The sequence below is a fragment of the Podarcis vaucheri genome, assembly GCF_965113315.1.
Source record: "Podarcis vaucheri genome assembly, chromosome: 1".
Taxonomy (NCBI): domain Eukaryota; kingdom Metazoa; phylum Chordata; class Lepidosauria; order Squamata; family Lacertidae; genus Podarcis; species Podarcis vaucheri.
Window position 1 is genome coordinate 70,006,043 of NC_138759.1, and position 22,972 is coordinate 70,029,014.

At 41.8% G+C, this 22,972-nt stretch overlaps 1 protein-coding gene and 1 long non-coding RNA gene across 2 annotated transcripts in view; both read left to right on the forward strand.

Moving 5' to 3' along the window:
- GALNT18 (polypeptide N-acetylgalactosaminyltransferase 18) overlaps positions 1-22,972 on the forward strand; it is a 352,471-nt gene that overhangs the window by 14,749 nt on the left and 314,750 nt on the right. The gene's annotated exons all lie outside the window — the stretch shown is intronic.
- LOC309517050 lies at positions 17,283-19,977 on the forward strand. The gene is made up of 3 exons (XR_014213134.1): positions 17,283-17,612; positions 18,637-18,754; positions 19,529-19,977. It is a non-coding gene; the product is annotated as an uncharacterized lncRNA (long non-coding RNA).

Genomic DNA, 22,972 nt, shown 5'->3' on the forward strand with positions numbered 1-22,972 from the left:
ACTATGCCTCAGGCTAAGGCATTGTTTCTAACAAAGGCTTTGTGAATGTGAATTAGCATTCCTGAAACTCAGGCATCACATCAAGATGCTATGAAAACAGTAATTTTTGTCTTTCACTGGGAGTATTCAGCAGATGGAAAAGGGGGCATTGCATAGTTTTAAAAAAAGCTTGCATAAGAATGTGATTCTCTCACACACCTCTCCAATCCACCACTTTTTTTTAACCAGTTGAATCAGTGTTATATTGCTTCATTTCATAGATCCAGACCATTCTGCTGCAGCCCCACACTATCAGGACTATGTGTCCACAGTGGGTCTTGAACCTGAGCAGGATAATAGATGTGTCATCACCACACAACTGTGTGTTATGAACCCATAACAGCCCCAGACTGTCAGGGGCCCTTCTCTGTGAATGCTTTTGGTTTGAACTCTGTAGAGTAGCTAACAGACTGCTGTTTCTCCTGGGTTCAGCAATGAATGGGGCAGTTCAAGAGAGATCCATGAGCAAAAATGCAAAAAATAATCAACCTCAAGTTAGGAATCAAAGCAAGATAAAATATATTGAGAACATCCTTTTCAGGTAGAGGAATCATGAGTTCATCCAACTTTTGCACTGAGCAGCCACACTCCTGATGTTGCACACATGGTTTAGCTTCTTCCCCTGACATCTGCACATTCTGTGCTAATGTCTGTCAAGTTGAGGTCTCTGCGCATGTACCTATATGCACATGAGCTGCATGCCTAGTTTCACAAAGTTCTAGTCATGTGGCAGTCTTTCCATGTACATGTGAAAGCCTCCTTCCTGTAGATAGAATCATAGAACTGTAGAGTTGCAAGGGACCTAAAGGGTCATAAAGTCCAACCCCTGCCATGCAGGAATCTTTTGCCCAAGGTGGGGCCATAACAATCAGTTTAAGAGTTTCGTGCTCTATCGACTGAGCTTTCCCAGCTTCATCTACACTGTTATGTGCATACACAAGAGGAAGGGGCTACTCTAGGATTACCAGATGTCCCCGGATCCCAGGGACAGTCCCCAGATTTGCAAATCTGTCCCGGGAAACGTGGCAGCGGCAGCCTCAGCAGCCCGGAGCCAGTCTGGTAGCATAGTTGGCTCTAGCTGGCTTCAGGAGCTGCTCGCTGCCTGCTGCCGCCATCACTGCCGAAGGTGAACCGGGAACGTCCAGCGGTACAGATCTCCTGCCCCCTTCCCCCTTTGTTTTGACAGATCGGGGGAGGCTCAGGAGTTGCGGCTGGCCAGCCGTTGCCCAGGAGAGGCGCAAGGTGCCAGGCAAGGTGCAAAGCCCTTCTTTTTGCACCCTGCGAAACATAAATACACAGAGTTTTTTTTAAAACCTGGGCAACGACCACCCGCCTGCAACTCCCAAGCCTCCCCCGATCTGTCAAAACAAAGGGAGAAGGGGGCAGGAGATCAGGGAAGGTTTGGGAGTCACGGGCAGGCGGCATGCCATTGCCCAGTTTTTAAAAAACTGCACATTTGTTTTACAGGGTGTGAAAGGGCTTTTCAACTTTATACAATATGCATGTGTGCTTGGGCCCAGGGTCTTTTGCCTCACCATCCCCACTACTGACTCCCTGTTGCTACTCAGCTTTTAAAAAAAAACCAAAAACATAGTGTTCCCAGATTCATTGAAAAAAATCTGGTAACCATACTCATCCCAGGCCCTGGATGTGAGCATTTCCTCTCCTTTCTTGCCTGATGGACAAGGACAATCCATGTGCTAAAGCCTGTTTCTGTATATATGGCTTGCAAAGAGTAGCCTTAATACATAACTGTAGTTTCGGTGAAATTGCACTAAATATCACTGTTTGGCAGAGATCCCGAATGCTTACGTTTAGCCTGGAGCACATTTATATAGCGGAGTTATAAACCCGCAAAACAATGTTTCTTGTACAGCAAAGGCAGTGATCTACAATAGCTGAAGGGAGACTTTATAGTCTCTGAAACATTCTAAAATTGCTTTGAATTACTCAGTGCATATTTTATGCACATAAATTTTAAAACTATGCTAAGCCACTGGCTTCTCTAGGGGGCTGGCTTGGGGTGACTGAAGAGTATTTGTTAAACTCAGCAAAGATACACTCACCTCATAAAAATAATTTCTGGTTGGATGGATCCCAAACCATCTTGTAAAGAGCAAAGTTTTTCCTTTTTAAAGAGGTTTTATTTTAGTTTAATAATATTATTGTGCTGGGTACAAATACACACATATTGACCTTTAACCTAGAATTTTGTGTGTTTTCTACATGGGGTGTGTATAGAATCATAGAGTTGGAAACGACCCTGGGGGTCATCTCATCCAACTCCCTGCAGTGCAGGAATCTCATCATATTTGACAGATGGTCATCCAACCTCTGCTTGAAAACCTCCAAGGAAGGAGAGTCCACCACCTCTTATGGGAGTCTGTTCCAATGTCAAACAGCTCTTGCTGACAGAAAGTTCTTCCTGATATTTAGTCAAAATGTCCTTGCTTATAACTTGAATCCATTAGTACGGGTCCTAGCCTCTGGAGCAGGATAAAGCAGGGTTGCACCATCCTTCATGTGATAGCCCTTTAGATATTTGAAGATGGCTATCATATCTCCCTTCAGTCTCCTCTTTCCCATGCTAAATATACCCAGTTTCCTCAACCATTCTTCATAAGCCTTAGTTTCCAGATCCTGGATCCTCTACACATGTTTCGGGTTGTCAATATCCTCCTTAAAATGTAGTGCCCAAACTGGACACAGTACTCCAGGTGTGGTCTGACCAAGACAGAATAGATGCTTTGAAAACTGAAGTTAACACAAAATGTGGCAGCTAGATTACCAGTTGGAACTGGACACGGAGAACATATCTTCCTAATATCAAAATAACTCAGTTGGTTCTTGGTCTACTTCTAGCCTCAATTCAAAACACCTAAATCTCTTACAACAGGGTACCTTAAGGATAACGGAGTCATCCATGAACTCAGCCAGTTTTTATGATCCCCCTACCTGAGACACTCTGTGGAATGCCTTCCCCAGACGGACTCACCTAGCATCTCTTTCAGTATATACCAGATGAATACCCTTTTTATCCCCCAGGCCTTTTAATTTTAATCCTTTAATGCATCATTATTATCTGGCCATGCTGTCTTCCTGATTTTTTTAAATGTTTGGGTGTGTGTGTGTGTGTGTGTGTGTGTGTGTGTGTAAGTAATTTTATGCAGCAACATGAGCTTGAAAAGCAGGATATACATTTTCTAAGTAACCAAATGCTGAACTTTAAGAAACATTTTATATTGTACCAATGCACTTTCAGTATTTTTTCTTAAATCTTTGGGCTGACCCTCCCTGTGGTCAGTTTGCAGTTTCCTCAGTGCAAGTTAATTTAAACACATACTCCTTGACAAAGTATCTGAGCAAATCTTTGAGTACAGTGGTACCTCAGGTTAAGTACTTAATTCATTCTGGAAGTCCGTTCTTAACCTGAAACTGTTCTTAACCTGAAGCACCACTTTAGCTAATGGGGCCTCCTGCTGCTGCTGCGCCGCCCGAGCACGATTTCTGTTCTCATCCTGAAGCAAAGTTCTTAACCTGAGGTATTATTTCTGGGTTAGCGGAGTCTGTACCTGAAGCGTATGTAACCTGAAGCGGATGTAACCCGAGGTACCACTGTAATACCAATACAGGCATTCCCAGATCAGCCACAACATGGTAGCAAATCTATAGTGGCTTACGTAAGAGAATGAATATTGAATCAGTAAATATTCAGAAATTACATTTGGTTCCTTTTGCCTAGAGAAGTAGTTATACACTTGCTGGGGGTGGGGATGGGGGATGCCACCTTTTGTTATCACAATTTCAAAATGGTTAAAAGCCCATGCAGGCAAGATGCCCACAAAACCAAGCAAAACTCTGGAATTCTAAGAAGTGCCGTGTTCTAAGAAGTGCCCAGCCCACCTTTCTGCCATCATAAAACTTTAGAAGGTGTGCATGAGGTTCCTTGGTGGTCCATGCACCGGCCAGGCCAGGCCCATTTAACTTCAACAGAATGGATGCATCCTATGTCCTCAGACTTTAACAGTTTGGACCAAAATAATGATAGAAATGGCTAAATACCAAATGATGAATGAACACAGGAAACACCCCCCCCCCAATATAGGCTTTGTGTTTAGAACTGTAGCAATGGAAGCAGAGTGATTGAATGCTACTACCAGCAGCAGTCAGGGTGTCGTGTCAGAGATGGTGAAGGGAGGGATCCCTGTGCTGACTGGGTATGAGGATAGCAATTGAAGCAGGCAAGTGGAGCTGCACTAGGCTCCATGCTTCTGCAATGGCCAATAGAATTAAACAAATAGGAGGTCATTGGCTCTTGTTGGGCTGTACTAGACATCTCTGAGTATGGTGCTTGCACTATACTGTATGCCCTAGTAAAGCCTCTTCTCACTTTCTGTCTCCACTGCTACTACTGATCTCCTTAAGTAAGCAGGTAGTCGATTCCTGGGTTCAGCCTTCTGTATACAGCAGCATTGTATTCTGTGGGGCTACCAGATGTCCATAATATGATACTTTATTTCACTGCAGAAATTTGCAAATTACAGCACGTAATCCAGAAAGTATTCAAGCCTAAATCCCATTGAAATAAATATACTTGATGGGCATGACCAAGTGCTAAAAATTCCCTAATTTTGATGGAACCAAAGTGCACCTTTCATTCTCTTCCTGAAGAGTCTACTGTTGGGGGGGGGGAGCAAATACTCTTATTATTAAATACAAAGTATAATGCACTAAAATATACTTTCCTATGTCCTAGGATTACTATGATTTCGTTATTAGTTCATATTCACAGATTAAAAACAGGATTTAATGTATTTTCAGAGTGTAATTGCAAGGAGCTTCAAGCAGATTTATTGCAGAGTGGGATGAGAATGGGCTTTCCTTTCTAACTCCATTCATATCCACAGCATAGTAATATTGGCTAATGGCTATTTATGGTCCTGCCTTCTTGCTCAAATTGGTATAAAGCAACAAAAAGTGAATCTAGCGATTCCAAATCACTAGACTGCTGTAGAGGAGACACTTGTAACTGATCCTTCGAATATGCCTTTCATTATGTTAAAAGGAAATCTTCCTGACCAATACCAACTGAGAAAGTCCAATTATAGTTAAGTGTTAGTTTTGACAGCATTAGCAGCTAAAACTGTAGCCTTGCACTCTTCAGACCTCCATTTCCTGCTGCTTAAAATTACTGACACACTAGGGAAGAAGATAAGGTTAAAGGAGCAATGTGTGCTTACCTGGGAATCTTACCTGGAAAGTGAAGAGTGAACCCAAGGTGTCGGCTTTCATTTATTAATGAGTTCTTTCCTAAACCAGTTTCCAGTTTTATTAGCTTCCAAATATAAAGGCATCAAATGCAAAACCATTTTGACGATACTGTATTTCCCACAGGCTTTTAAGTACTGTATTCAGAGACTGGCTCCATAGTACAGCAGCTAATATCCAATAAAACAAAAATGCAGATAGTTGTGCAGTGTCCTCGTTGTGGTTAGTTTTTAAGCCAGCAAAATAATTAATGCAGAAAACTTTCCAAACAAGAGAATGGATATAGATTAATGAATTCATTATCTTAATTATAACTCAAAGAGAAAGTCTCTCTACTGCGATAACTACCATCAAAGAAAAGGCTGAATGCCCCATTACTTTTAAGCATGTTGTACCAAGAGTACTGCTTATGGCTGACAAAATAATGACTATTAAAACATCAGATGCACATCTGTGCACAAAGCAAATGTAAGAATCTTAATTGCATTTGCAGTTCTTCACATGCATCTTATACACACTTCTGATCCTTTAATCTGTGATGAAAAGGGTCAGTTGTTGTGGATTAATTTATTTTTACTTGGAGTCTGGTCACGTTACGCTGCACGGTCTAACGCTAAATATGTTCACTGCCGTGAGATTCCTGCCTCCTACTCAGTTCATGAATGGGACAACATTTGCATCAATTGAGAAGTTGCATCCCTAACCAAAGGCTAAGAAACAGTAAAACAACAGTTTTGCAATAAACTATTTGTGGGCATATCTCCCTTCCCAAACAGCCTAGCCTGTAGCTAGAAATGTCTGTGCTATATACAGTACTGCTACTTGAGACAAAATTACATTTTCCCATTGCTTTCAGAAACATTTGACCTAGCTATAGCACACATGTCAGAATTTGGTCCCTTTTCCTTTAAGACTTATTCAGGAAAGTGTAAACTGACCTGACTTGAAGAGGAACACTTCAAGTCTTCTCCTAAAATCTTCTGTCTCTTATGGCAAGGAGAAGTTTCCTCAGAGCTTCTTAGAGTAGGTGCATCATTATCAGTGCCATCTTAGCCATGCCTACTCAGAAATAAGAAGGGCCTGGAATGACCCTTGAGTCCCTTCCTACTCTACGATTCTATGATTCTATGAATGAACTAATTCAAATGAACCAATTCACTGAATTATTTTTTAAAAAAATATTTAAATAACACCCGATTGACATAAGCATACTTAAAGCTGTATGCGCTCCATCCTTTTGAGTTCCTTGCCCAAGAAGGAAATATTCGTACCTAGCTGGTAGTTGCTACACACCTCTGAGTCCATGGAGAGCCTCATGAGGATGGGAGGGAGGCACATGCACACCCTCCCTTTTCTAGGTAGTAGGCACGGCCCTTTCCTGCAAAGAGCCATTTACCATGGCCTGAACCCACCCAGCCAATCTCTCTTATCAGCCAGGAGAGGGAAGGGTTGAGGATATTTGTGGTGAGCCAAATAACCTCAAGCAACTTGTCCATGTCAGTGGAAGGCAACAAGTGAAAATGATCCCACATCACATGACTAGGCGGTGCACTACATATTGAACTGCGCAAGATATTCCAGCAATGGATTTCCTCATGAAAATGAAAGAGACAAGAATCTTAAAATATCTAGTTCATTGATATTCAGAAGGCCTTCATTCACTTCCTAGCAGTGCATTTCCATTTATATTCCCCCCCCTGTGATTGCATATGCAAGTATTTAAATGCCATCCTTTTGCCTTTTCAAGAAACTCATGTTGCCACAAGTGTACAAAGCCCAGTATATTATTTTGTTGTTAAGTTTAGTATTCTGGTAAAGATGCATGAAGAGAGTGACAGGGAAACTTTTCTCTGTAGAGCACACACAATAACTGGCCATATAAATACTGCTTTGTTAAAAAGATTACCATAAGCTTGCATGCCTCTGTTGAAGTGAAAGCTTCAGTTCGATAGGTGCCTGACTCTGAAAGCAGAACTCAAGGTCAGCCTGCAGCATCCAAATGATCTTGTTTACAAATTCATTCGGCATCTCCCAAGTTTTTCTATGTGGGTACAACAATAGCCTGTTAACTTATTTGTATTCTGCTAGGGAAGGGAGCTTATTGGATTTTTCTCACTCATCAGTCATGCCCTGAGGGTTTCCAGATCATTAATGATCAATAGATCAGTTTAGATAAGAATGATAATTCTGGCCATTGAAAAACACATAAGCTTCCCTGATGGGTCTAGGCCACAGAGAGCAAATTAATTCAGTACTTCACCCTGCCCTAGGTAATAATTTTTCTTAATGATGAAAGGTACTGTTTTAAAGAGTATATTTTAGTATAACAGAGATCGTAGCCTTTGTGAGTTCCCATAGCATGGCAACAAATAAGAATTTCAGACTGTCTGCCAGAAACCATTAGAAAGCATTTGTGTATTTTTTCTGAAAAACTAATGCTAAATGAATCCTTGTTTTGTACTCTCAGCCTGATGATCTAGGAACATAGGAAGGTGCCTTTTACCAAGTCTGAACACTGGTCCATTTAGCTCTGTACGGTCTACACTGACTGGAAGGGTTTTTTAGGGTTTCCCAGCCCTACCTGAAATGGCAAGAATGGAACCAGGAATGGTATCAAAAGCCCCTGAGAGGTCAAGGAGAAATATCAAGGACATATTTCCCCTGCCTCTCTCTTGACAAAGGTTATCATGCAAGGCAACCAAAGCACTTTCTGTTCCAAAACTGGGCCTAAACCCCAATTGAAATGGATCTAGAAATTCAGTCTCTAGTCCATAACCACCAGCTCGAAACCCTTTCCCAAGATACAATGGCTATGATCATTCCTGTACTGGGAGAACTTGACCACAGCAGTTCAGGCTTGGATCTTCACAGCCTTCAAGACTGGATCACTGCAAGGCACTCTGTGTGTTTGATCCAGGAACTGCAGCTACTGAAGAATGCTGTAGCAAGGTTGCTGACAGAAGTGAGACCCTGTCAACATATAACACCTCTGCTCTGAGATCTGCACTGGTTGCTGATTTGTTACTGGGCTAAGTTCAAGGTGTTACTCTTGGTATAAAAAGGTAAAGGGACCCCTGAGCATTAGGTCCAGTCGTGGCCAGCTCTGGGTTTGTGGCGCTCATCTTGCTTTAGTGGCCAAGGGAGCCGGCATACAGCTTCCGGGTCATGTGGCCAGCATGACTAAGCCGCTTCTGGTGAATCAGAGCAGCACACAGAAACGCCGTTTACCTTCCCGCTGGAGCGGTACCTATTTATCTACTTGCACTAGTGTGCTTTTGAACTGCTAGGTTGGCAGGAGACTCTTGGTATAGAAAGCCCTTAATGGTTTGGGTCCAGTTTACTTGCGGGATTTCCTTATCCCACGTATGCCCACTTGACTGCTTCAGTCTGCAGAACTGGAACTGTTACAGGTGCTGCACAATATTTATTCTGCACTTGTAAGAAATTAATATTTTAATGTAGCAGCACCTACGTTTGGAACTCTCTGCCGATTGGCATCAGGCAGGTACCTTCACTGCACATTTTTAGTTTACTACTGGTTTCAGTTGTTTTAAAATGTTTTAAATTACTTGTTTTTAACTGTTTAATTGATAAGTTTAATGTTTCTTGTAAACTACTGAGGGTTTACAATCAACGGTATATAAATCTTGTTAGATGAAAAAATCAGTTCAATAAGCCAGATCTTAGTTTTAGTGCTAGCTCTTCTAAAAGAACAACTTCATAGGATTTGCTCACATTGGTCCCGAGAAACAAGATAGATGACAGAAGAAAGGAAGAGCTCAGAGAGCTGTCAACTTCAGTGGAGGATTCAATTCTTTTGCTACACCTTTTTGCCATCCAGAACAGGATCTGTTTAATGAAGTATGCCTGCAAAACTCAAGTCTGCCTAGCCAGTTACAGAACTTGCATATATTGAAAACAAAGACTACAGCCTAAAATGATGAACTTATATGAATTTTTCAGGCACTAAAAATAGCTGGAAAAAATTATCTGGGTCCCCACCTTCAGCATATAATAGTATCTACCAGCCATAGACAATTTGCATTAGCTTTACACACCTCAAAATAATCTCTGTTCTATAAACATACAGTAAAACTGGAAATTCTAATGGCATAGTAAATGTTCAACAGTGCAATCCTACTCAGAAGTAAACCCCATTGAATTCATTTGTATGGTGCCTTTCCATAGTAAAAACCATGCTCAAGGTGGCTTACAACGTGAAATAAACATGATTTAAAAAATAAAAGTAATCATAAATGATAAAGAAAACATCAAAAAGTACACAACCAAATCAACCAATCACCATAAATCATAATAAAAATAAAAGATAAAGATACATAAAAAATTAATATCAATAAAAGCAGCAACCTTCCCCACCAACAACGCCCCCCAAGCAATACCCCAGCCCATGAGTCTGTTCAGTAGCCTCAGCTTTTGAATCTGGAGTCGGTCAGGGCTCCACCATTCCAGACCAGATGGGGAAAGGCCTGCAAGGCAGAGAGCAGGGAGACTTCCTCCCAGGTGTGTGTATAGGTTGTTTTTCCAATACCACATTCTTCAAAGTAGCTTTGAGGAAGCAGCCAAACTGTGCCCAGATTGCTGAACTTCCTGCCTCTGGAGCCTTGTCTGATCCCCTTTTTATTGGTTTTTCAGTGTGCTTGCAGAGCTTTTCTGTCTCACCATGCTTCGGGTTTGGTTTAGTACAGTCTGTGTACCTGTGTGCACTTCAAAATCCACCGCTACGTCTACCACTGGCTCTCAGAGGTCACAAACAGGTCATGAAGGCAGTAGCCCTTGCCCACTGTTGCTTGCTTCAACAAACTGTTAGACAACCTAAACCCAGAGATGGCATAGAGCCAACGTGCCTTGTAGCCATGGGATGGCTTATCTTCCATGAACTTGCCTAACCACCTTTTAAAGCCGTTTATGAGAACAGTCACAACACCCTATTAAGAACTGGATTGGGGCGATGAAAGCAATCTCAGGGAAGTGGGGCAGAAGTGTCTCTAGTGTAATTCTTTCTATATCAAAATGCAGAACCCCCCTCAACCTTCTCCCACTGCCCATGTAAACCAACAAATGCATAGAAAGAGAACCTACCCAAATGACGCTGACATAAAAATCTCACACATATACCAAGTTGGAAAAGCAAAAAAATAGTGTGTACATTTATCACCCACCCTCTTCGCTCTACTCTCTCTCCCTAACTCTGGATACCATATTGTCTTACACTGAACGCAACCAATAGACTTTATAATCTGTACAAGAGAGAGAGAGAGAGAGAGAGAGAGAGAGAGAGAGAGAGAGAGACTGCACATTCTTTTGTATTTCATGAAAATCTTTAATATTATTTTTTTTAAAAAAATGCATAATGTTCCATCAAAGAAATAAATCCAAATGGAAAAAAACCCCTTTCCCACCTGCAGCCTGTAGTGGAGCAACTTAACATTCCACTTCCTCATTCTGCATAAGGAACAGAAGGTCACCTCTTCCTAAGTGCTCCATAAGTGTATTCTTTTTCCATCTTAACTTTAATACATAGGTATTCAATCACACGTCTCAAGTATCTCTTGTTATAAAAATCCATTTCTTTTTACACCGGTGTTCAGACACTATATTAAATGGTATTGGAGAAGGAAGAATTAATGGATGAAACCTTGCAATGAATGTTCTCATTAATGCTACTTCCTTGTAGAGTCAATACCAGAAATACAGCATGCACAGAGTTTACTTGAGCTTGCCAATTTTCTGATGATACAAGAGCAAGGGAGAGGTTGGTAAGCGGGTATTTTGTTGGCCAAGCAATCAATAAGCAATTTATTCATGGTTTTTTAAGAAAACAGGAATATCTCCATGGAACTAAAACACAGTAATGAAGCAGAACATGTGAAAACTAGTAAGGGCTAACTATTCTGGATGAGTAGAACCAATACTTAACAAAGATATAGTACCTTCTGAAACTACTTCAGATAATCATTAGGACAATCCTGTGAGAAGGGGAAATGTTATTCCAATTAATATACTGTGTTTTTTTATAGTGAGTAGTCTAGGAACGTGGCTAAGGCTGCATAATGAATTTGTGTTTGAGCTGATATGAACTAGATACGGCCAGCTTGCCTATGAGGTGGGCTGAGGCAGCTATTTTGGGCAGCGGAAGTCTAAGAGGCAGTGCCCCTGCAGGCACCCTGCCCATCCCTGCTGGTAGCAGAGAAGTGGCGCTTCCAGTGAGATCTCACCAAAATCTCATGAAATTTTGTGTGTGAGATCTTGCAAAAGCTCGTTGAAACCCGCCACTGCATGACCCAAGTAAGGGAGGCTTTGGTAGGGGCAGTGGGGCAGAATGGCACCTTTCTGTTTCTTCTCATAGCTCATGTTCTTAACGAGTGCGGTGTATCATAGTAAGGCTAATATATCCTAAAATGTTTATACTGGTTTACCAGTATAATGGCTGGGGAACGGGGAGGAGTGGCTACTGTTTACCTGTCCAGCCTTTGGGTCTTTTCCTTACTCTTGTTTGCAGAAAGCAGATACGCAAGTGAAGCACTGTCTTACATTTACAAGAGTTTTCTTGGCATTCTCTTTATGGCGGGGAACCATTTCAGCCCAAGAGCTACATTCCTTTCTGAGGAATCATATGCCAGTGCTGGATGAGGCCAGAGGCAAAAGTTGGCAGAGCAACTAATGTTTCACTTTTGTACAGCAGGCTACTTTCTACACACAGAGAGACACAAACACACCGTTCTCTATCCGCCATCCAGGCAACAGTTCAAGGACACATTTCAGCCGGACAAGAATACTCAAAGTGGGTGTTAAGCAGGCCAAGGAGGGGCTGGGAAGAGGGGCATGGGTGGTGATGGGCAGTGGCGTAGTGTGGGTTGTCAGCACCTGGGGCAAGGCAAGTAATTTGCGCCCCCTAACCCGTGGATTTGCGCCCCCTAACCCGTGGATTTGCGCCCCTAACCCTAACCCCCAGATGTTGCGCCCGGTGCGGCCGGCCCCCCCTGCACCCCCCACGCTACGCCACTGGGGATGGGTGGTGTGGAAAGAGTCCTAAGGGCCAGATAGAGAAGTTGGGAGTGCTGCATTTCGCCCCCAGATCTGAAGTTCTCCACCCCAGCCTGATGGAAAGAAGTGAGGTTAGACATTTAAGAACCATTCTTCGTTAAAGTTCTTTTATGACAAAATGTATCTATAGACACATGATATCGTCAACCATAGGCTGCCTAAATTACTCAATTTCTCAACTATTACTTAATCACTTCACAATGTTCTTAATTCCACTTTGTTAATTATGTGACAGATTATTCAGCACTTGCATAATACTTCCCAGTTCTGTACTATTTTTTTAAAAAAAATTATAACCATTTCAGCTTGTACTTTGATAAGACTTTGTGTCCCTGTCTAATACATGAGTCAACTTCTGAAAACTTTTCTCTGAACTTTGGAATTCACAGGTTAACTCTTTGAACTGTGATTTCTAAAAGTGAGATGCCTCATGAAAATACATATTGGTGGAGTGTACAAAATGTATATTATCTACAGCCAATGGGATCTGATATAAAGTTGAATGGAGGGGGGAGTCTCCAAGAGACAGATGTGGAAAGCAAGAAAGCAAGAAGAAAGGAATAAAATAGTTTATTTTCACAGTATTGGAGAATGTGTGGATGGATGAGGGATGGGACCTTGGAGCTTGCTACTGTTCCTCCAAGGGGCCCAAGCCCATAATTCAGATTGATTTCTTCTGCCTTCTTAGGTTGATAACTTTCCTTTGTTTGAGTTAGCTGATACTCAATTGCAGGAGCACAACCATCCAGATTGCTCCACACTGAAACACTGGGGGAAGTGGCATGTCAAAGCAAGTGTATTCCATATCTTCCATGGGCCATGTCTGGTTGAGGAGTGTGAGATCTTGCAAAAGCTCATTGAAACCCGCCACTGCATGATCCAAGTAAGGGAGGCACCAATTCATGCCTTGACAATGTGGGGCGTCTTTGGCTTTCCTGGGCATTCCATCTCCCACGTCTGGATTTGGGCCCACGTCTGGATTTGGGAAGCTGCCTTACACTGGGTCAGATCATTGGTCCATCTTTATCACCACTGACTGACTGGAGCTCTCAAGGTTTTAAACTGGGGACATTACTAACCCTACCTGGAGATGCTGGGGATTGAACCTAGGACCTGCATGGAAAGCAGATGTTCTACCACTAAGCTAAGTTCTACAAGCTTGTAAAGAACTACCATATTCTTTGAAATGGACAAGCTAACATTTATTGTCAAATTGTACAGCCACTCTGAAGTTTTTACTTACTAACTCTCATGTTAGGAATAATTATTAATCACACCAATGCATTCTTACATTGGTCATATTTTCAAATAGTCTTGATCCATGTTTAGGCACTTGTGTATATGTGTGTATGCACACACAAGTTGGTAGATGAATGAATCAAAGCCAGTACCTCATGTTCAACATTTTCAGATGCCACAGTCCAATTCTGGTATCTGGTAAACAGATCCCATTGTCTTAGAAGAGCTTTCCTTGAGCTAATTGTTTCAGAGATAGTTAAAATATGTCAATGTCATCATTTTTGGATGGGACAGTCACCTCAAGGAGATTTCCTCTCCCAGTTTGAAATAGCAATAGTGAACTGGGTTTTGTGAAAGGTAAAACCACAAGCATCTCCTAGCAATTGTACCCACAGGTGATTGTTACATCTCAAAAATAATCAGAAAAGTTGGCTGTTCATTTTAGATTTAAAGGAGAAAGGTGTCTGTGTTATTTTGATCTGTTTTGTTTGTTTTGATCTTATTGCCAGAAGTGAGATAGTACTTAGGAGCTATTCCACACTCTTCAGATGTTGAGTATTAACACTTTATCAACAAGATGAGAAAACTGGCAACACTGGTGGTGGTATATGTATGCATGCACAAAGGATTAGCATATTTCTGACACCATTTCAGAGCTATTTTAAATTGTGCCACTCTTTTTGAAGTCTAATTAGCTTCTCTGTGCAGTGCAAAAGCAGTAAAGAAATTCTACTGTGAATGCCTTTAATAAGACCATCAAGACTTTGTGAAATGCTTCCTACAAGAGATTTCCACACTGTCTCGCAGTAGCTTTTTTGGTATTCTTCCGAATCCATTTGTTTTTTTTTTAAATGTATTTATTTGCACCTAACTAAGACTCTTAAAGTCTTTCTTCAAAAGTCAAAACACCACCATGAGAACACAACACTTCATTAGTTTTAAAACTGAACTTAATACATTTATGAGAACTGTTGTATATGGGGCTTTTTGACATCTGAGTAGGGAATAGGAAAGATTTTATTCTCTTAGATTAACTTGAATGTCTTCTTTCCTCAGAGAAAGTAGGTATATGTTAAAAAAATTCAGATTACTTTCTGGAGCATTATACCAAACGTATCATTGGTATTTATTAAGAGCAAGTAAACTTGTTTGTAGATTGTCAAACAGCACACACAAAACCTGCCAGTATGGGTGAGCTCTTCTTTCCCATGGTTTGTGCATGTCAGAGGTTCTCAATCTTTTCCAGTCCATGGCTCCCTTGGCCAACTATGTTTTTTCTGTGGCTCTCCTGTGGGTAAAAACTAGACCATCATTCAAGGCACCTCAGTGAAACCCCCTGGCCTTTGCTATAAATTCTGCATAAGCTCAAAGAAACATCTTTAGGAACAACCTGGAAAAAAACCCCAACCAACCAGTAAAACCAGGGAAGAGACAAATCTATTAGATTTACTACTACTATTAATACTAATATTATTTAAATATTTTTTCAAAAAACCTATGGGTTGTACTCAACTTAAGGCCAACTCAACAGTAGACCCACTGAGATGAATAAACCTACGTTGGCCATGCCCATTGATTTCAATTGGTCTACCCTCAAGAGCAGCAGCAGCAGCACTGAATTGGAAGTTCAGTTCAAATGTATCCATTCAAAGAAACAGTCAATCCCCTCATCCTCTCTCTTTACCCCATGTCCTTCTCCCTGTGCTCTGCATATGCTCAGAGGCTGCCATGACCTTCTGCTCTGCTCTGCAATTATGCAGAATTCAGCTGGTCATTCCTAAAAATAACATGTGATGTATCAGGGAAAGTTCTTGGCCCAAGAGTCTCTCTTTTCACAGTAGTCCCCCATACACAGAGATCACCAGGAGAGGCCTTATTCTCAATAGTGCCGCCACTGCATTTAGGCTGGTCTTAACTGTGAACAAGGTTCAGATCCAGGGGAGCCCTTCTCTACATGGAAGAGTTGTTCCATTCACAGAAAGGTCTTTGGTCCAGTTGAAGCCCTGCTAATGGAAGGACAAAGGCCTCTGCAGTCCTCCTTCTTCCCCTTCCTTCCTTCCTTCTTTCCTTCTTTCCTTTTCCTCTTTTCCTCGTCCCCCTCCCCCAATGGAATTACTTACCCAGGAAGGCCTACCAGATTCAATTTGTCAAGATTTTTGGAATGCTAGTGGACCTTTATTTATTTTTGAAAAGCCATTGGATGCCATTTTGGTCCCAGTTTTCAAGTTGTAATTCTATGTTGACATTTTATTGCATGTTACAAATGTATTGCCAATTTCAGTGTAGTTTTTGATGCTACAGGATGCTGCTGGTAATAACTAGTGGTAAAAATAGCAATAAATATAACATGTGTGCGCATTTGATGCCAATGACACATGCAATTTGTATTTTATACACAAGGCATAGAATATGACAATAATGCCTTTCAGGCTTAGCATTTTTCCTAGCCTCTCTCTGGGTTGTGCTCCCTTTCATCCTATCCAGATCTACTCTAAGGAGACAAAAATGAAATCAGGCTGAAAATGAGATTTCATTCAGTGGAGATGACTATAAGGGGTAATATGATAGCCATGTTCAAATATATAAAAGGATGCCACATAGAGGAGGGAGAAAGGTTGTTTTCTGCTGCTCCAGAGAAGCGGACACGGAGCAATGGATCCAAACTACAAGAAAGAAGATTCCACCTAAACATTAGGAAGAACTTCCTGACAGTAAGAGCTGTTCGACAGTGGAATTTGCTGCCAAGGTGTGTGGTGGAGTCTCCTACTTTGGAGGTCTTTAAGCAGAGGCTTGACAACCATATGTCAGGAGTGCTCTGATGGTGTTTCCTGCTTGGCAGGGGGTTGGACTCGATGGCCCTTGTGGTCTCTTCCAACACTATGATTCTATGATTCTATGATTCTATTCTATGAAATCGATTCCATTGGGCAGTGGGGGCGGGGAGTATACCCCATGAAATTAAAAGTGGAATTTCAAAAGCCTACGAAAGATTGTGTCAATTTACCGGGCAAGCAGGGGCCATTCAAATGTGATGCGTACCCGCCTTGGCTCCCTTGACTTCAGCTGACATCTTGATTGATACACAAAGGCAGAGTGGTGTTTACAGGCATTACTTCAATGTTGCTAGTAGCAACTTCTGCTTTGCACCTTTCCTTTCTTTGTCTTTAAGGGCATATTTTTTGAAATAATTAACTCATTGATTTGCAGGAGGACCTCATTGGCAATACAATATATTCTACTGGCAGATGGATAGACTTAGCTGGTTTTCTTTTTGTTTCTGTTTTTAAATACTCCCCCCTCCCCCTCATTCTGCCAATACACACATTGAGCACTTAAATTTGTAAAGACATTTTACATTTGGCCTTGCAGGGGGATGACTTCATAAGCAATACTGCTGGGAACAGCTAATAAATATCAGCATTAACCACTTTTCAAATCCATTTGCCATTCTCTATGCAGCTTTTATACCGCTGCCCATTGTTATTTGATTCACACACCACCACCCCGCCGCCCAATCTCCATTCTGCAAAATACTAGGGTTGGAGTCATTGAGTTGGAAGGGATCTCAAAGGTCATTTAGTCCAACTGCCTCCTGCTGTTGCTGATTATAATTAATTAATGTATATACTACTAAATGTCAAAATAGGCTTCTAAGCAGTTTGCATATATAAAAACCACTTACACAAGCATTAAAATATAAACATCCAGTTATAAAATGCAATAAAAACAATCCCATTAAAAGAACACAATAATTAAAGCAGGAGATTCAGGGTGAGAGATTAGCGAATGCCACCTTCAAAAGCCAATAGGATGCCTGTACAGATAAAGTTTGCTTCTCTTTCAGCAGGGAGTGCATTCCATAACGTCCGTTCCACCAGTGAAAAGGCCAGCCTCTATGTCACCACATGCTGCTAAGTATTAGGCCATGAGAAGATTAACCCAGTTCCATTTGTTGATCTTAATGTGCTTACCAAGCGATAGAGGTCAAGTCAATCTTTCAGGTAACCAGGTCCAGAATTGTTTAGGGATTTATATGTAAGTAGCAAGACCGTAAAACTGGTTCATGGGCAGCCAGTACAGATCCCTTAGCACATGTGTGGAATATGCCCAGAAAGGGGCACCATTCATCACTTGGGCTGTAGCATTCTGCACCAGATTCAGCCAAGGTATTAGCCACTCCACTACATTCAGTAAGAAGATTATCAGAGAGTCCTTACTGAGCAGATCAGTCATGGTGGACCACCTTCTGAATGAGTGCTTGCCCATCACTATTAAAATGTGTGACAGTGGGAAAATGTTCCTTGTGTTTATGGGAACCCTGTCAGTTCATGCAAAGGCAGCTGTGAGGTCCAACAGAGCTGTGTCCCAAGTGTAGGTTAACTAAAAAGCTCCCCCAAGTTCTCTACAACTTGAAGGGGTACTCCTGCAGGGATTCCTTGCAGGCAAATGGATGTGGGAATCCCCTGACACTAGAAATCTTTAAAATGGTACTTTAATTAACAAAAAAAAATTCATTTAGTCACATTAAGAAGATAAGACCAGGGCAAAGGCCTACATTCTCTTCTCACAGTGGCCAACCAAATATCCATGGGAAGCCCACAAGCAAGACGTGAGCACAGCAGCACTCTCCTCACCTTCCTATCCCCATCATCTGGTAGGCAAAGGCATAACTGCCTCTCACAGGGGAGGTAGAATGCAGTCATTGTGGCTTGTAGCCACTGATAGCCTTCTCCACCATGAACTTGTCTAATCACCTTTTGAAGACATCCAGTTGGTCATCACTGTCTCTTGTGGGGGCAAATTTCATAGATAAATTCTGTAGTGTGTCAAGAAGTATGTTGCTTTGTTTGTCCTGAATCTTCAAAAAAAAAAAAACTTTAGTAAGAATGCATTTTCCACCAGTAAATGAGCTTACATGGTTCATCATAATGCCTAATAGTTTCCTTGTGACTAAAACGGAGCCTGTATGGCAATGATTGGTATACTGTATAAAGGCTATTTTTAATGCACTGTTTCTCATTCCAGAAGGATGGTGTTCAAACACAGCTGTCAGAAGCCCATCATGTCATTCTGTGACAGATTCCTTCTTACAGCCTTTGTTTGCTTATTCTGGGAACTGTGGCAGGATGAGAACTTAAGAGAGGCATGAATTTTAAGGGGCAGTTCTCAAAGAAATATACTTTATATGCCAGCTGCTGGAGATATCAGTCAATACCAATTATCTTGTTTTCTCCAGGATTTGCTCATTACGGCAACACTGCAGTTGTGGTCCTCATGTTGCTCGTGGTTCCCCTGAAGGATCCTGGGAACTTTACTCTGTAAAGGGGACTGAGGGTTGTTAGGAAACCCCTGTTCCCTTTAGAAAGCTACATTTCCCAGAGTTTTCTGGGAAGAGGGAATGGTTATTAAACCAATCGCATTACAAGTAAATCTGCTGGAGATCAGTTTAAAATGTGTGGGAGAAGCAGGTCTCCAAAGTAACAGGCCCCAAGCTGTTGAACTGAGCTTGTCTCTTCATATAAAGAGAAATAGATAATTAATGCACCTGAGACCAGGATCGAGAGTTGGCAGTGCGCTGAGGGCCATGTAAGTTCAGGCTAAAGCCTGCACTGGCTGGGGCTGAGTCCCCATGGCTGGTCCCAGCGCCTCAGGGATGGGCAGTGCCATCGATTTAAAAATCCTTCCTGTTCATGTCAGCAAAGCACAAGTGTAGCCTCCCTCATACATGCCACAGTTTAAGAGGCTTTTCAAACTTCTCCTGAACCCCTTTCTTTTCCTGGAATACAAGTCTCATGTTGACTATTGCTTAAAGTCCCCCTTTGTACTTTTTGTTCCCTGCAGAAAATGTCTCAGTAATCTTTTTCTCCCTCCCTCCCTCCCTCCCTCTTTCTCTTTTGGTTCCTCACACTCACTAAAGCATCAAAGGAATGTTCAGACTGCATCAGAAAACAATAACATCCAGGCAGTTCCCAGCTGGAGCTGATATGGTACCATATGTTGATCACCTCCATGAAGGAATAAGAGAACAAAACAGTCAGCCAGTTAGAAGTGGCACATTTGTGCCTGCTTTTTGGAAGGACATATGACACATCTTATCAATAACCCTGGATTCAGCGCCTGAGATAGTCCAGTGCAGCTCATTTGTTCTAAAACAAGCCCCCATTAGCATTTTCTCCCTTAACAATGGGGCAGACATCCTGCTTTCCTGATGGGCAAAGGAGCCTTCTCAATCAAGTGTCAAATCTGAGCATCTGTTTCCATTGCAGATGAACAAAAAGCAGCTAAATGGCTTTAAATAAAAAGAGTCACATCCTGATTCAGTTGTGTGATGGTGCTGAAGCAAATGGAGCAAGAAATGTTGGCGGAGGATCTGAACCCTGTGTTTATCAGCTTGTCCAGGCTTTCTTTCTGCCTGCAATAGATGTTATGCCCAAGATACAATCTCTGAAAAATACTTTTTCATATATAATGGAAATGCTGACCTGACTCTAATAGGAACCTTTCTGACATCCTACTGAAATAGTGGAACCATTAGAGAAATTGACTATTACACATTTCTGTGTCTGAAAGAAAACATTAAAGGAGAACCCAGAGTTGACACAACTCATGGAACCAGACATGATCCCAGGGTTAGAAAAGAGTCATAGGATTAAGGGTGGAACAGTTCTTCATTAGAGCTTAGAGTTAGTGAACATTTACTAAAGAAGGAGGTTTAGGCTTATTACATTTCTGAAGAGCTTCTCCACAGGTAAAAGTCCTGATGCAATTTAGAAATACAACACTGACATCTAGCCAGCAGTTGACAGAGCAGGGTAACAAGCTCTGTTCACAGGCTCTCTATCTGCTTAGGTGAGGTGAAACATAAGAGCATAGGAAGATCATTGGCCCATTCTGCTCCATATTATCAGCACTGACTGGCTGTAGCTCTCTTGAGTTTCAGGCAGGAATCCTTCCCAGCCCTACCTGTAGATGCCAGGGATTGAACTGGAAGAACAGGAAGAGATTTCTCTTGATACACTGAATATCTTACAACCATGCCAGAATTCACTTGTGAGCTGTCTGTCTCCCCTTTTGTTTTTGGTCCTGCACATGTACCTTCTCCATACAGGGGGGCTGGGGGGACCCTGCACACTTTCTAGTCATCACAACTTTGCAACACCATCGCACATGCTTTCAGCTCATGAGGCTGTCATGTGCCTTTCCATTCACAAGATCAAGAAGCCAGAAAAAGCATATTTTCCTTTTCATGTACAAATGTGCACACAGTCTTTTTTAGACGTGTGTTTAAAGAACACATGGATGCTGAGTGTGGGTGATTCCACTTCCTTGCCTGTTTCTTCCATTTCTTCAACTTCCATTTCTTTTACAACTTCATGTGAAAATGTACTGTGAACATTTTATTATTCTAACCATGAGTGCAAGGCTGGGTCAGACATGGTAGTACCTGCTTGCTTAGTACACAGAAGTCTCTGAATAACTTTATTTCCAGAAACAGTACATTGCTCTCATAAACATTTATATGCCTTGAAAATACCCTACTTGAATTAAAGATGTATGTGGGGTTATGGAAGGTGTGAACTTTTCTGTTGATGGGCATATTTCGAGAACATTTATAGCCTGGTCCTGTGGGTAACATAAGCTCCATGGAATAGCAAGGGGCATTTACTATGCAACAGAAAACTTTTCTGTTTCATTGTTGCTGCTTCGAGAAGGGTCATGCTCTGCCTGAAGAAGCAGGTTCATAATCTGGGAGTGTTCTTGGATCCGTTTCTCTCATTCATGGGTAGGACTGGAGTATCTTCTACCAGCGTCAAGTGGTAAGACAGGTACTGCTGTTTCTGAACTGGGACAGCATAACCACTGTTATCCATGTGCTGGTGACTTCCAGATTTGACAACAGTACTCTATTTGGGGGTTGCTCCTGAGAACTGTCCAGTTATTCCCACTCTCTTCTTGCTACTTAACCAATTGCTGATCCACAAGAAGACTGGAACAGTCACAACAAAGAGCTAACTTGTCTGTGTGAGTGATTGAAATTACCCATTACTTCGGGTGATATAATACAGTTATGGGGGGGCGGGGTTGGGGATGTCTTAGGCTGTATGCTGAGACACTTCTAATGCTTGGGGTCTCCTAATTCCTAGAATAGCCAAGCTAGTTTCCTGTTGAGGTGATAGGCCATTAAGGGGAACAAAGTAAGTGGATCTGTGTGACATGGTAAATGAGTGGGCCCCATCCCCCAACTCACTGGTAGTTAGAAAGACAAAAGGCCAGAGTTGAGAGTTGTGTTTGTGTGTGTTAAACTAGAAGTTGCAGAAGAAGCAGGCGGAAGCCAGAGAGAGAGAGAGAGAGAGAGAGAGAGAGAGAGAGAGAGAGAGAGAGATATGTTTGGTTTCTGCTTGAATTCAAGGTTGCAACTATGGGGGAAGCAAGGCCCTCTCGGAGTGTTAATCATACGTAGGTTCAGGTAGTATATATGTGTAAATAAACCATATATCATAAAGACTCAACAGTCTCCTGTACCTGATTCCAAAGGAAACAGGAACTGTGCACAAGCTCTTGGAACCCTTGGAATCTCACACCGCTCAGAGACTGGGGTGGCGTGCAACAACACCATTGGTCCTGAGCTATTTGTAGCACACCAGAAGTTATATTACCCTCTCTTATGTCCTCCATAATTATAAACACGGCTTAGAATAACTACTGCAGTGGTTGGCTGTATATTCAGTGATAATAGGAAGTTGACTGTTCAAGTATCACTGATGCAAATCTAAATCAGCTCCCCTTGAATTACTTTCATCCTATTGAGCACATAACCTGGCCATGTGAGAATTAATGCTATAACCAAGATGTTAATTAGCATTAGATATGCCAGATATAATACACACGCTATTAATAGTGAGGGAGCAATTTAAAAAAATGGCCTTGCTTCATCTTCGGACTGTTCAGAAAGGAGATAACGACAAGCCTTCCCTGGGCAAAGTGAGAAGCCCTACAAGAATATGTAATTATAGTGCAAGCAATCTATTACATTTTAAGTAAGCTTATCATTCTCTGAGTTTTGCGGTCAGGGCATGATATAGTAATCATGCTTTTTTTCCCCCTTTCGAAATGTAGGTTCCCACAGACTGGATGAAAAATTTAACACACAATCTGAAAATGGACTTTTTGTTATGTGAAAAAGGGCTGCTTGTCTTTGAACTGATGGAGAAAAAATTGAAATAGCATTTGGTTGAGTAGCAAATGGGAGTCATCCAACGGCTGCTTAAAAACCTTCAATGAAGGAGAGTCCACCACCTTCTGAGGGAGTCAGCTCCACTGTTGAACTGTTCTTTGAGTCTGTGTTTGGTACATTGCAGAC